General features: G+C 51.6%; 1 protein-coding gene across 1 annotated transcript in view; it reads right to left on the bottom strand.

Moving 5' to 3' along the window:
* MRAS (muscle RAS oncogene homolog) overlaps positions 1-10,412 on the bottom strand; it is a 50,130-nt gene extending 39,718 nt beyond the window's left edge. Inside the window, exon 1 of the mRNA XM_044915438.1 lies at positions 10,297-10,412. The gene's annotated coding sequence lies outside the window, so the exon portion shown is untranslated. The remainder of the gene's footprint in view (positions 1-10,296) is intronic.
* Between the last annotated feature and the right edge of the window lie 4,062 nt (positions 10,413-14,474).

The following is a 14,474-nucleotide window of genomic DNA, read 5'->3' on the forward strand; positions in this document are numbered from 1 at the left end:
CATGTACTCCCCCTGAGCACCCCCTACCACACCTCAGACTGGGGGAGATTGCTGTGACACTCTCCCGGACACTCAGCTGTCCTTCCTGATGGCACTGTACACGCGGCCACTCCACTCTCCTTAATGTGTCAGCTCCACGAGCACAGGGCCGTCCTCTGTTGGACTCTCCACGGTACCTCGGGTGCCCAGCACACGTGTGACACCAAGAAGGTGCTCAATAAATATGTGCTGATTTACATCAGCTCCAGTCCTCGTGGGTACTCTGCAAAACGTTCTAACAGGAAGGAAAAAAATTTACTCTTGGGTTCGCCCTGGTCATCGGGAATTTGATGTGTCTAGTGCCTAGTGCTAAGTTACACCTGGCCAGCGGTGTAAGGCTAGGGTGTGTAACTCTTGCTGAGACGAGTTCTTCAGCGGCTCTTTCCTGAGGCAAAAGCATAGAGCCTGGTCCAGGACAGATCTCATGACTGCTCTGCCACCAAAAGTAATGGAAATTTGGAGTTCTCTGAAGCTCTGGGGAAAAGTGTCTAGGAAAATGAGTGGTGCGGTCAAGAGGAAGAGGTCTGCTACTCAATTTTAACTTCTGCCCTGTTCTGAGCAATGGGTAACCCCATTTCTTATAAGCCCCTGGTGAAAGCCTGTTAGCTATGGCTTAATAGGGCTTAAGGAATGAGGAAGCCAAGCTGATTGCACACATGCACGGGGCAAAGTGGGGCAGCTGACCCGGGAGGCCAGATGGCCAGCAGACATGGTCCCCACCTCGAAAGCCTCAGAAATACTACAGGTGGGGAGCATTTTCATCAATGCTTGGGTAATTTTTAAAGAAAAATAAATAATAGGGGCACCTGGGTGGCTCAGTCGGTTAAGTGTCTGACTCTTGATCTCACCTCAGGTCTTGATCACACAGTCATGAGTTCGAGCCCTGCACTGAGTGTGGAGTCTACTTAAAAAAAATAAATAAATAAAACACCTTTGGGACGCCTGGGTGGTGCAGGCAGTTGAGTGTCCAACCCTTGGTTTCGGCTCAGGTGGTGATCTGTTGGGCTCCATGCTCAGCGTGGAGTCTGCTTGTGACTCTCTCTCCCTCTGTCCCTGCCCCCTGCACTCTTTCTCAAATAAATAAATAAATCTTTAAAAAAAAAAAAGAAAGAAAAATAAATAATACACTCAGAGGTCAGGAGTGTATTTCTTCCCAAAGGAAGAATGATGAAATACTGGAGAGAGCACCTCCCCATTTCCATGTATGTGGGATGAGGGCCTGGCCGGGTATAACTGGGTCAGGAAGAACTGGGATGGGGTGGCTGGGACATCTGCATTACAGCTGCATCGTTCCCTGTTGGGGACCAGGCAAGGGAGGCTCACAGAGGTGGGGGACTGCCCAAGGTCACATGCAACAGGTGGAAGGGCAGAAATTGGAGCAGGGCTCCTCTAGCCCTTGCAGTCCACGCTCTTTCCTGCTCTCCTGTGGGTCTTCTGAGGAAAGAAAGGAGGACTGAGACCCCCTCTGGCCCCTCTGGCTGCCAATTCAGCAGCCCTGCTGGTGGCCCCAGACCCCTGCCAGAGACCCTGCCTAGGGCCCTCTCCTTGCACACACAGAGGCTCTCCCAGCCCTCCGCCCTGTCTTTCCTATTCACTCACACCAACCCCAAATAGAAAAAAGTCCCTGTTAAATGCTTTATTAGAATGGTTATTTTGTTGGAGTGCCAAGTGACCTACTCCAGCTCCCCCTTTCCATCCTTCCAGCCGTCCCCAGTTTGAGTCCAGAAGTAAAACAAAGGCTTTGTTTCTTTATTTTGATTTCCTCTGTAAAATCTCAAACATGCAGGAAACACCCACCCAGTCCAGATAGTGGACTCAGGCCGCTGTCCACTGCGGGTGGGCGGGGTCGGGGGGTCAGTGAGGAGGGGTGGGCGGGGAGGTTCTGATGCCAGCTGACCTGAACTCCCGGGGAGGCCAGCAGGGCACCTGGGGCTGGGCCTGGCTTCCTGGAGAAGAGCTGGGTGTGAGGAGCACCAGGCCTTGCCAGCTCCGCTGCCCAAGGAAGCTCAACCTGAGGAATGTGGGTATGGAGGGATGGCTGAGAAGACAGATCTCATACAGTTATTTTTTTAATATATGCCCCCAAGGCTTTGGGATGGTGGCTCCACCCTTTTCCATCATCCCTGGTTACAATAAAGCCGGCATTGAAAGAAGAACATGATAGAGGCTATTTTGGGTTGCTGAGCCGACTTGTGAGAGAATGGTCCTCGCCAAGAGAGATGGGCTCGCTTCAGTCTCCTCCTCGGGCCCTACATTTCCAGCAGAATTCAAATACAAAGGGGTGAGTGTGTGGGTTATCTGAAAGGGGGAATTTTCAAGAAGGTATGTTGAAATTCTAAGGGACAAAAAAAAAAACCCTCCTAAATGAAACGAAAATTAATGTTGCTTTTGAATGAATATATGCTGCTTTGGAGAGGCAAGAACCTGTTCCCAGAGCTCCCTGAGAATGATTCGTTTCTATGGGGTGGGTGGGCCTCCCCACCTCCACCACCCGTCCTGCAACCTCCACACAGCCCCACATGCCCACAAACATGGTCACTGTTTGGGGTACTTGGGTATAGTCAGGGCCGCCTAACACATAGTATATACAGCAGATTCTTATGAAACCAGAACTTTTCTTTTGAAAGTAGGTCTCATTTAAAATAAAAAGCGGTTTTTGGGCACCTGGGTGGCTCAGTTGGTTAAGCGACTGCCTTCGGCTCAGGTCATGATCCTGGAGTCCCTGGATCAAGTCCCACATCGGGCTCCCTGCTCGGCAGGGAGTCTGCTTCTCCCTCTGACCCTCCCCTCTCTCATGCTCTCTCTCTCTCATTCTCTCTCTCAAATAAATAAATAAAATCTTTAAAAAAAATAAAATAAAATAAAAAGCGGTTTTTTGGGGGAGGAGGGACTTCAGGGGAGGCATTCTATTTTGTTTCATTGACCTATCCATTCCTGAGCCAGGCCTACACCACTTTATTCTGGTATTATAGTATTTTAGTGTCTGGTAGGACCAGTCCCTTTCTCCTTACTCATTAAGGGTCTATAAGCAAAGGAGTAAAATTGCTCAGATTTGATTCTGATATTTCTTTTTGTCCAACTTTAAGATGGATTTACAGGGGGCAAAATTAGAGACAGAAAATCCGTTAGAATGGTACTGCAGTAATCTAAGTGAGCGATGTTAAGCCTGGAGCCAGAGTAAAGATGGTTAGTAATAAGGGGAGGAATTCATTAGAAATAATCCAAATCATCAGATTCAAAAAAGAGACAAGTGGGCCTGTAAACATAACAGGTCTGTGTATTTCTGTATAGTCAGATAGGAATTGGTTTTGTTGACTGTTTCTTTTGCTGTGCAAACACATCTGTACCTCTGAAACAAATAATACATTATATGTTAAAAAAAAGAAGAAGAAGATAGCAGGAAGGGAAGAATGAAGGGGTGGAAATCAGAGGGGGAGACGAACCATGAGAGACTATGGACTCTGAGAAACTGAGGGTTCTAGAGGGGAGGGGGGTGGGGGGATGGGATAGCCTGGTGATGGGTATTAAAGACGGCACGTACTGCATGGAGCACCGGGTGTTATATGCAAACAATGAATCATGGAACACTACATCAAAAACTAATGATGTAATGTATGGTGATTAACCTAACATAATAATAAAAAAAACCAGGAATTGGTTTTACAGCATGTTTCACTGCCTTCACTGGTGCAGTCTCCCGATTGCTTTTACTGGAAGAGCAAGCCCAACAAGCAGGTCCCTCTGCAGCATCTCCGTCAGACTCAGGGGAAGGGACGCAGGCAGTGTTGTTCTCTCTGGGCCACTCAGGGACAGAGAATATTTCAACTCATTCTTACCACTTAATAAAAAGGACTTGGGGACCACCTCAGGTCCCCATGTTCTCTTAGGAAACTAGTTCAAATCTTCCTCCCCCGTCGTGACTCCCTACAAATGGAATCTGCCTGGGAGTGGAAGGCTTTCCTGGAAGTTTCTGAATCTCTTCGGCATGGCTTTCAAAAGAACTACTCTGCTAACTGTTCTGAGGCTCGAGCTTCGAGGGGTGAGGCAGGCTCCAGCTGCAGCCCGGGGGTCCTGGAGTCCGTTGGGGGTGGAAAGGAGAAGGCTACGAACAGCTGCTCCTCCCTCCTCACTGGGCCTGCAGAGCTGGGATCCGAAAGGTACCACACGGCGCTTTAAAGTAGTTCTACACTTTGGAAAAGAAGACGGATTTTGCTGAGGTTTGTGTAAAATGAGCTGCTTAGCAAATCACTGCCATCTAATTATAAAATCATGTTTTTTCTCTCTCTTTTCTAAATATATAGGTCTACCATTTAAATGGTGTTCGCTTTGGGCAGGTGTGACAACACCGTTCTGCAGCCTGGCTTGAATATGCAGTGGTCCAGGCAGGTGCTTCTGAGAGCAGATCAACTTTTTGGACAAGGGTTAAATCCAAAAGCGCCCACTCACCCCCCGCCCCCCGCTCCCCGGTGGTTTCTCCCCAGCTATGGGCAACCTCAGGGGAGGCCCAGGCGGCACCTGAATTAGTGGGGGACAGGAAGCTGGAAGAGCCCGTACACGGAAATTCAGGAGCCAGGTTCCAAAGCCCGCCTCAGGCTGAGGACAGGCCCAAACCAGCCAGGCCTAATGACCAGGGATACGGCTGAAGTCCTGACCTACCTGCCCAATGGATTAAGTGTAGACTAAATTGCTGCATCTGTCCATTTTGGGTATGGGCACGTGGTGTTTGTTATACGATCCTTTATATTTTCATTTTTTTTATTTTTCAAAATTAAAAAATAGACCAAGTGCCCAAAAGATTTAGGGGTTGGCAGTTGACTGTAAGATTAACAGGAGTCAGGAAAACCACCGCCAGCCAGGCGCTCCGCCTCTCTTCACCAACCAGCTGCCTCATCACACCCTCCAGCATAGGCTGCTCTGTCCCCCCTCCTCATGAGGGCTTTGCTCCCCGGCAGCACGGGTCATGTGTGGTCAGACTGCTGAGGGGCAGGCCCCATGAGCACCAGGAAACAAGAGATGTGTCAGTTTTGGTCATCCAGTTCTGTAAGCGGCACAGTGTAACAGAAGGAGCATGTGCTTGGGGACCAGATGGACCTTGGTCGGACTCCGGAGCGCTACTTTTCTCAGGCTTTGACTGGACGTGGCCTGTTCAACCTCCTGAGCCTTAGTTTCCACATACATAAAAGGCTAATGGCAATTGCTGTGAGGCCTGGATGTGGCTAATATGGTGACTAACCTAGGGCCAGCCCACAAGTCTTTGTTGAAGGGAGGGAGGGAAGGACGAGGGGGGAAAGAGGGGGGAGGGGAGGGAGTGAGAAGTAAGGGAGGGAAGGAGGAAAGGAGGACAGACAGAGACTGTCTTTAAACCATGCCATTTGAGAAGCCGCTGAAAAAAGTGGAGCTGGTGCTGGAGAAAAGCATGACTGTCAGAGATTCATGTGGGACACATCCAGTGGGCGCAGCTTAAGGGGAGAAAGGAAAGAACTTTGTAAGGACGAGAGAATCCCCAAATGGAAAAGTGGATGGATTTGGGGGCAGCAAGCTTCCTATCTCTAGAAGCGTCCAGATGAAGCCAAGGGAGTAAGGGAGGGACTGTAAGGGAGAGACTCTCTTGAAAGTTTCCCAGCCTTTATTCAAGGGGTCACTTTCCTGTTTGGGCCGTATCTGTTTACTACTGAACTATTACTGGCTTAATCTTTACCTTAAAATCATTATACTTTGGGGCGCCTGGGTGGCTCAGTCAGTTAAGTGTCTGCCTTTGGCTCAGGTCATGATCCCAGGGTCCTGGGATTGAGTCCCGCATCAGGCTTCTTACTCAGCAGGGAGCCTGCTTGTGCTCTCTCTTGCTCTCTCTCTCTCTGTGTCAAATAAATAAGCAAAATCTTAAAAAAAAAAATCACCATACTTTTCATTTACTTTTATTTTTTTTAAGTTTATTTTTTTAGTAATCTCTATACGCAACATGGGGCTTGAACTCACAACCCTAAGATCAAGAGTCACATGCTCTTCCGACTTAGCCAACCAGGTGCCCCCACCATATTTTTTAACTTAAAATCTTTCTCTAGCGTTAATTTGAACAAAATATCCATTTTTTAAAAATGGGTTTGATGTGATGCCTGTATTTTTATAATACATATAAATAGGTGTATTAAAATGAAATGATGCTCAATGTGCCCCACCTAAAATTATCTCCCTGACCGCTCTGAGAAATGTGCTCTACAGGATCTGAATCTAGACTAACTACGCTCCAGGGGCCCCTTCTGGATCTATGATTCTGTTATCTGAGGTTGCTTGAATATTGATGATGCTCTTAATCCTTATGGCCCTTTCTGGTTTCCCAAGCATGTTCTCTTCTGTGTCTTTCATCTAATCCCATGACAACCCTGAGGGCAGGCAGATAAGTCACAGATGGCGCCTGGGTCCCTGTAGCATGGGATGTGCCCAAGGCCCTCTAGATAGTCACAGAAGACCAGAACCAGGGCGCAGAGCCCCCACCTCTCCATCCTCTCCTCATGCTACCACCACATCGCTGCACAGCCAAACTCAAATCCATCCTTGGTGCTCTCCCAAATCTCATTAGCACCACAACCCAGATGTAAATCATGGTGTTTTATCCATCTAGGTAGCCAGATGGCAAGCTCTAGAGATGAAAATATGCCCGTCTGAGACCCACAATAACACTTCAGCAACCAGCAATGACCTACACTGTCATTTGGCCTTCTGGCCATCAGCAGGCCCCACCTAGAAAAGCTACCAAAAATACCAAAGGTCAATGAGAGGGACATTAAGAAGTTAAATACACACTGCTACTTCATGAACCCTCCAAGAGGGATGGCTGCAGAAAGCTGCCTTGGATCGTGCCAACCCGGCGCTCAGTGGTGGGGGCCCGGGGGTGGAGTCTCTGGGAGCAGGCGATGCCAATCTCATCACGTGCAACAGAAACACCACCCAGAAGAGGGCAGATGAGCACCGAAGTATGCACGGCAGGTGCCGAGGGGTGCAACACAGCTGTCCCCTCACCTCAGCTCTGTTGTCTTAAGTAGGCACCAACAACTGGCCTGCTCATTTTCACTCTTAACACCTGACTCTACCATCCCAGGCCGATAGCCTAGCTGTGAGGGCAGAGCCGCAGAGCCTAGAGTGGGTCCTCAGGAACCACTAGTGACACAACGTGGCTTAAACCAGGGCATCTAACCTGGAATCTAGGGCTTGTTTTCAGAGATCCGTGAATCCCCTGAGTTGTATGCCCACTCTGTACACCCAGGCAACTTTTCTCTGGGCTTCTCACTGGCATACTGAAGAGGCTGTGACCCAATAAGGTAAAACCATTGCTCTGGTCACCAGACCCTCAGCCTTCTTGGCTGCCTTTCCCATGCAAGAGCTCGCTGGAAGTGGCACTAATATCCAGTGTCTGTGTACAGCAACTTCACAGCTTCGGCATCCTTGGAAGATCTAAACTCTGCTTAACCTACTATTCCTTGGGTTTTGTTATTTGCAGCCAAAAGCAGCCCCACCGATCCAGTACCATAAGGCCTAGTGGTAACACCAAGACAATGAAGGTTGGCAAGGCCTCAGAGTCCACCAACAAAATTCCTCTCAGACCCTGAATTTTCTGCATAGTCCCTAGACAATGGATACTTGCCAGATGCCCCAGGGCACAGGGTGCTCTCCCAGCTCCTTCCTCTGTCCCATCCCCACACAAGGGTAACTGCACCTCTTCCGTGCCTTGAGCCTGACAGGTACAGAACCTCTGCAACTCCGTGCACACTCCTGATGCTTGAGAATATTCCAGCTTTGCACATTTAGCTCACATAAGTGTGGTTTGTACAAACTATATAGAGTGCATGAGCAGTACGTTTTCAATCACTTGCAGGGAGGAACACTCTGTGTGGGGGCATTTCACTGGTAGAACTGATTACACCAGGTGTGAGATATAAAGCAGAGGTCATGTTCCCTGAGAACTCACTTGATCCAGCGGGCTGGTCACCACGCAAATCTGACTTGATGTGAGGACCAGTCACCCCAGGAGCTAGCTCAGTTCATCCGAGTTTGGTAGTCCTCCCTGGTTCCAGGTAATCACTCAAACTCAGAACCAACCCCAGAGATCTGTCACTTTATAAGCAGCTCAGATCCACTCAAACTGTGAAATACCTATGGTTAGAGCTAATAATAAAAGTTATACCCGCCACAAAAATGTCTTCTGTAGGTGAAAGTATGAGTAGCAGAAAGTGCAAACTGCCTTTTGCGAGAGCAAAGCAGGCAAAAACCAGCCTCACTGGGGTTCAGCAGGGGGCTCTGATCCTCTTCTCCATAAAGAAATGTTGAGGCCAGGGGTCGGGGGTGGGGGCAGTTTCTACCAGAGCACCTGGCTTACTCAACACCACCCGCCTCCGCAAGAGGCTGGCAGACCCTGCAGCCTTGAAAACCCCAGATCATCAAAGCCCAATACCTCCTGACCTGGCAGAGAAAGTACAAACTACACCATAAACCGCAGACAGAGAAACTCACTGGCTGCTGAGAGTGAGAACAGACTCAAGGTTGAAAACCAGGGCCTGAAACATTTTCAGCCCCAGTCAGCAGGGACTTGCAATTTACAGGAAATTAGGAGATTCATAAAATGTTAGGCAGCTCAAGTTTCTTCCCTGGGAAGAGAAGCAGAAGAAACTCTAAGAACTGTCTTCGTGAAGTGCTTTGTTCACTGCAAAGCCCCTGACACGTGTCAGTTATTAATACCAAGAGGTCACCACCCCACACTTCAACCAACCCGTGCTTGTCAACAGAGCAAAGCTTAGGACAGGCTGCACCTGGAACCCTCAAGCCCGGACAGCCTGACTCTAAGGTGAGGGGCCTGAACAGCCACATGGTCTCAAGGTAGGATCTTGGGCAAGTTACTGATACTTTCTAGCCACAGCTTCCCATCTGCATGTGGGGATTACAATAAACTTCTGGGAGAGTCTCGTCAAGTGACCAGCAAGAAGAGCAAGCACACTCTGGTCAAGTGCCCAGTCTGTGTGAGCCCTGCTGGTGCAGCTATTACAGTGGGGCTTCAGGGTTTTTTTTGTTTTTTTTTTTTTTTTAAAGATTTTATTTATTTATTTGAGAGAGAGAATGAGAGAGAGAGAGCATGAGAGAGGGGAGGGTCAGAGGGAGAAGCAGACTCCCTGACAAGCAGGGAGCCCGATGCGGGACTTGATCCAGGGACTCCAGGATCATGACCTGGGCCAAAGGCAGTCGCTTAACCAACTGAGCCACCCAGGCACCCGGGGCTTCAGGGTTTTTAAGTAAGATCTCCCTTATTACTCTTTTAAGGCTAGAATTCTGAGCCTTGTCAGTCATTCTCTCTGATCAGGTCCAGGATAGAGTGTGTGTCTTGTAGATGCAAGAACCATTTAGCTCAAGGAGGTTCGGTACCAGCAGGGGCCCGTGGGGGTGGTGGGGGTGGTAGGGGAATCCCAGAGCTCTGAGATCAGGGCCCGATGAAGTGGCCCTTGTCCATCTCTCCAGACTCAGCTTTCTCCAAGGCCAGCACAGATCTCAGTTCCAGCCACAGAGTGTAATTGGGTGTTGAGCGCCCACGCTCCTGCCAGGCATCACCTCCTCTAGGACGCCTTCCCTGACCTTCCACGCTGTCTGTCCCACAACCCCTTCTCTTCCCTGATCCTGTTGTTGACCACACTGCGCTGTCGCTCATTTTTTTGTCCTTACCTTCCCCGCAGAGCAGGAACGGGCACCGTGCCCCACTCAGTTGCCCCAGCCAGGTCCGGTCAATGAATGAGCCGGGCCCCAGTGGTGAGCAGAACCCCAAGCCCTGGGCGCAGTGAAGGGTTGTTTGTGCGGCAGGCTGCTTTTTATTATTGAGATAAATTTGACAACACCCGCGGCGGATCCCTGCCCACGTTAACGCCATTTTAAAACGGGAGAAAGAGTCCCCCCCCCCCCCCCCCCCCCCCAGTCCTGCCGCCCCCCCCCCTGCTGGTCCTCGCCGAGGCAGACAAGAAACCGAAGGGCGGTTCCATGAAAGGGGCTCTTTGGGCGGTGGACAGGCCCTCCCCGCTTGGGGTCTCTATTGTGGCGGATTTCTAGATCGCACAACGTTACGCCGGAGCCTGCAATGGGGGGCAAAAGGCCGCTCCCCGCCAGTCCCCGGGCGCACTCCGCGCGCCGCGAGTGCGGCAGGGCCCGGGGGCGGCCACACCTCCCGCCCGGAACAAAGCGCCGGGCGGGACCCTCCTCCCCTCCCGGGCGGCTGCGACCACTCACCCCGCGCTCCAGCCCCAGCTCGGCTCCGGCCCTCAGGCCGCCTCCTTCATGCTCGCGCGGCCGAGGAGGCAGCGCCGCGCCCGGCCGGCCCCACTGCAGCCGGACTGGCGGCTCCCGGCCCGCCGGCCCTCTGGGCGCTCCGGCCCGTCCCCGCCCCGGCGCCTCCTTAAAGCGACCGCGCAGCCCGCGCGCGCCCCGAGCGCCTCGCGCGCCGCGCATTCCTTATATTGCAACAGCGCCTGCTAAAAATAGAGCGCCGCGGCGGGCGCCGGCGGTGGGGGTGGGGGGGCGGCGCCGCGACCCCGCCGCCCCCGCGCGCACCCGGGCCCCCGGGACGCGCGGCCAGCTCAGTCCTGGCTACCCGCGCTGATTCCCCCGCCGCCCCGCCCCCCCCCGCCCCCGGCTCCGAGCCGGGCCCCAGCCGCCTCCCCCGCAACCCCGCGCACTTACCGGGTCAGAGCCTAGCTCCGCGGCGCTGGCTTTAAAGTGGACGCGGAATGGGAAATCGCTCGGGCCTCTTTAAGAGCCTCTGTGCCCCAACCTTGGAGTCTCCGCTCTGGCCCGACCAACTTCTGAGCCTACCGACGCCTCCCCAGTCCTCCCCAGTCCTTAGCGATCCCGGCCGTCACCTCAACCGCATTCGTTTCGAATCCCGGGACGTGTTTCTTCCTAGATCCTGACCCAGCGTGTCTTACCCCCAGGCCTTCTTGGTGCACCATTCCTGCGCCCCAAGTTCGTTCAGATGGATAGGATGGGCACAGGCGACACTCGTGCTCCATGTCATTGTTTCAGTTCTGCTAACTCCTCTCCATCGATGACATTTTTTCCTTATTTTAAGAAAATGGAAATATAATTCACATACCATAAAACAAGTCTTTAAAACTGTACAATTACGTGGTTTTTAGTATATCAGCAAAGTTGCTGGACCATCACGATTTTTAATTCCAGAACATTTTTATGCTGCCCCCCTCCAAAATACCTTACCCATTTGCGGTCACTCCCCCCCCCCCCCGCCCCCCCGTCGCTGGAAACCACTCATCTACTTTCTGTCTCCATGGATTTGCCTACTCAGGACATTTCATATAGATGGAATCCTACCACATGTGGTGTTTTGTGACCAGCTTCTTTCACTTAGCATTATGTTTTCAGCGTTCATCCATGTTGCAGCATGAAGCAGCACCTCATTCCTTTTTATGACCAAATAATATTCCAATGTATGTATACACCGCATTTTGTTTCTCCATTTCAGGTGATGGACAGTTAGGTTGTTTGTATTTTGGGGCTGTTAGGAATAACAGCTCTTGTGATCATTCGTGTACAATCTTTATAGGAACATGTGTTTTCACTTCTCTTGGTGGTATGCCTAGGAGTAGAACTAGAGTAGAACCGAAGTAGAAATAGAACTGTGGGTCATATGCTTAGCTATGTTTAACATTTTGAGGAACCCCCGACTGCTTTCCAGAGCACCTGCACCACATTCCTACCAACGATGTGCGAGAGGACCGATGGCTCCGCATCCTTGCCAATGCTGTCTTTTTTTTTTTTTTAAAGATTTTATTTATTTATTTGAGACAGAGAGAATGAGACAGACAGAGAGCACATGAGAGGGGGGAGGGTCAGAGGGAGAAGCAGGCTCCCTGCTGAGCAGGGAGCCCGATGCGGGACTCGATCCAGGGACTCTAGGATCATGACCTGAGCCGAAGGCAGTCGCTTAACCAACTGAGCCACCCAGGCGCCCGCCAATGCTGTCTTTTTGATTATAGCCACCCTACTGGGAGTGAAGTGATAGCTCATTGTAATTTTGATAACTGGTGTCATATTTGAGGACTTTCTTGTGGGTGGACCTTGATGATGACTTGGAACCGTTTTACACATCCAGGGAACTCATCCCCTTGTCATTTTTTAAAAAGATTTTATTTATTTATTAGAGAGAGAGAGAGCACAAGCTGGGTGAGTGCAGAGAGAGAAGCAGACTCCCCGCGGAGCAGGGAGCCCCTGTGGGACTCAATCCCAGGACTCTGAGATCATGACCCTAGCCGAAGGCAGACACTCAACTGACTGAGACACTCAGGCGCCCCTCACCTGCTTGTCATTTTGAGAGCTTCACCTTCTACCCCAAGCCCAGGGGGAGCTTACTACCGAGTCCTTCCTGCCTCCTGCCGTGCTGGGGCTTCCAATCCGATGCAGGTTTTGATTGGCCTCCCAGGTACCCATGCAGCCATTTGGTGAGAGCCGTTGTGTCCCCCCACTTCCACTTGCTGCTCTGAAGTCCCCGTGGACCCCAAGAGTCCCCAAGCTTTAGGTGCTATCAAGTATCGCACCTTGGCAGGGAGTAAAAGAGCTGGCTGAGGAGGGGGCTTGAGGGAGAGATGCTCATCGTGACCGGCTGGGTCTTGCTCTGAACCTGCTTCTTCCTCTTCCTTCCATTTACCACCAGCCTTGGGGGGAGACTGGCAGAGGTCTGTGTGTCCTGGTTGTCTGTCAGCCCCTCCTGGGCTCCGTCTGTCAAGAAACATCCTCTCCCGGGCCCTGCCTGGCACAGGGCTCTGTTGCCCTCAGCTTGAGCTGAGACAGTGCCTGAGACTGCAGGGTCCTGGGATCGAGCCCCGCATCGGGCTCCCTGCTTGGCGGGGAGCCTGCTTCTCCCTCTCCCACTCCCCCTGCTTGTGTTCCCTCTCTCGCTGTGTCTCTCTCTCTCTCTCTGTCAAATAAATAAATAAAATCTTTTAAAAAAATAAATAAAAAAAATAAAAATCCATCTCCTCAGAAATGGAACTGAAACAGCTAGTAATCACACACAGGTACCTGGGATTCTCTAATGCAGGTTGTGGCTGAGGGCTTACAACAGGGCCCTTGTCTCATTTGGGCTGCCTCCTCTGCTGTTTGAACCCTGAAATAAAGTATGGCTCAGTTGCTGGCAGACAGGGGCACTGAGCAGGAAAATGAGGCCTGAGTTTGACAGTTCAGTCAGTAAACACTGCCAGAGCACCTACTGTGTGCCGGGTGCTGTGCAGAGGCCTGCCGCCAAGCAAACTGTGAGTGCCAGCCGAGGGTAAATGGTGTGGAAGAGAGAGGTCCCGGGGCCTGTGGGGGCCCAGAGGAAGGGCACCCAACCCAGAGTGGGGAGGGTGTGGGTGCCCAGCACAGGCTTTCTGTGAGAGGTGATGGTTGAGCCAGGGCTTGAGGGACAAATAACGCTCAGCTAGACTGAGAAAGGAGAAACCCTTATATGCTGAGGTATGACTGAGCTGAAGTCTTGCAAAACTCCCACAGATCCGCGTGGCTGACCAGGTGTGTTTGCAGCATGGTAGAAGGCCAGACTCCTGGCCCAAATGACTCCTGGCCGAAAACCCAGACTGGGCTCAGGCCCAAGTTTCAGGGCCTGAAGTCCAAGGCCAGCCACAGGGCCAGGAGCCAGCTCTTGCAATAGGGCAAAGACGAGAGTTGCTTGCCTGACCCAGAGCAGAACTTTCCAGCTCAGAGACACAAGCAAATGTACCACATCCACTGCAGTGTCTTGGGCTGGTCTCTCTGCCCCAACGCTTGCTGAGTGCCATGCCTCAGAGCAGACCCAAACTGGTGCCTGGGGGTTCAGTGCACAAGCCTAGAGGGCCTGGGGATTTCAAGGGCCAGGAGCCAGCCTGGTCATTGCGGCACAATGTTCTTCCAGAACTCTCTGCCCCACTGTGGTCTCTGGGGGCAAAAGCAGCTCTGAACTCCTGAGCACTCACTGCGTGCTGGACATGGGCATAATGATGAGTCTGCACATCTCCCAACGACCTGTGCTGGTCTTACCTACCGTGTCTTAGATATAAGGAGACACAAGCCCAATCCCATCCAGCCAGGAGACTCAGAGTCAGGGTTCTGACCACAGAGCCCATATTCTTTCACCTATGTCTGGTGGCCTCGACCGGCAGGTCAGTTGTGTTTGTGTTTGGTGTTAGGAAAGCAGGGAGAAGGTGAAGTGGATACTAGTCTCCTCAGGCTTGTGGCTAGACTTAGATCTTTTGCTGACCCCGAAGCACCAACCATGGGTTAGCAGAAGAGCCTCACCCCACCCCCATGCCTGTTTATCCCCTCAGCTGACTTTTCTTCTGGGCCAAGCACAGGCTTTTGTTCCCTGGGCTGCCCATGATATGGCACCAAGAATGACACGGTCTTCTCTCAGGGTTCTCATG

The sequence above is a fragment of the Neomonachus schauinslandi genome, chromosome 1, assembly GCF_002201575.2.
Source record: "Neomonachus schauinslandi chromosome 1, ASM220157v2, whole genome shotgun sequence".
NCBI classification, from domain to species: domain Eukaryota; kingdom Metazoa; phylum Chordata; class Mammalia; order Carnivora; family Phocidae; genus Neomonachus; species Neomonachus schauinslandi.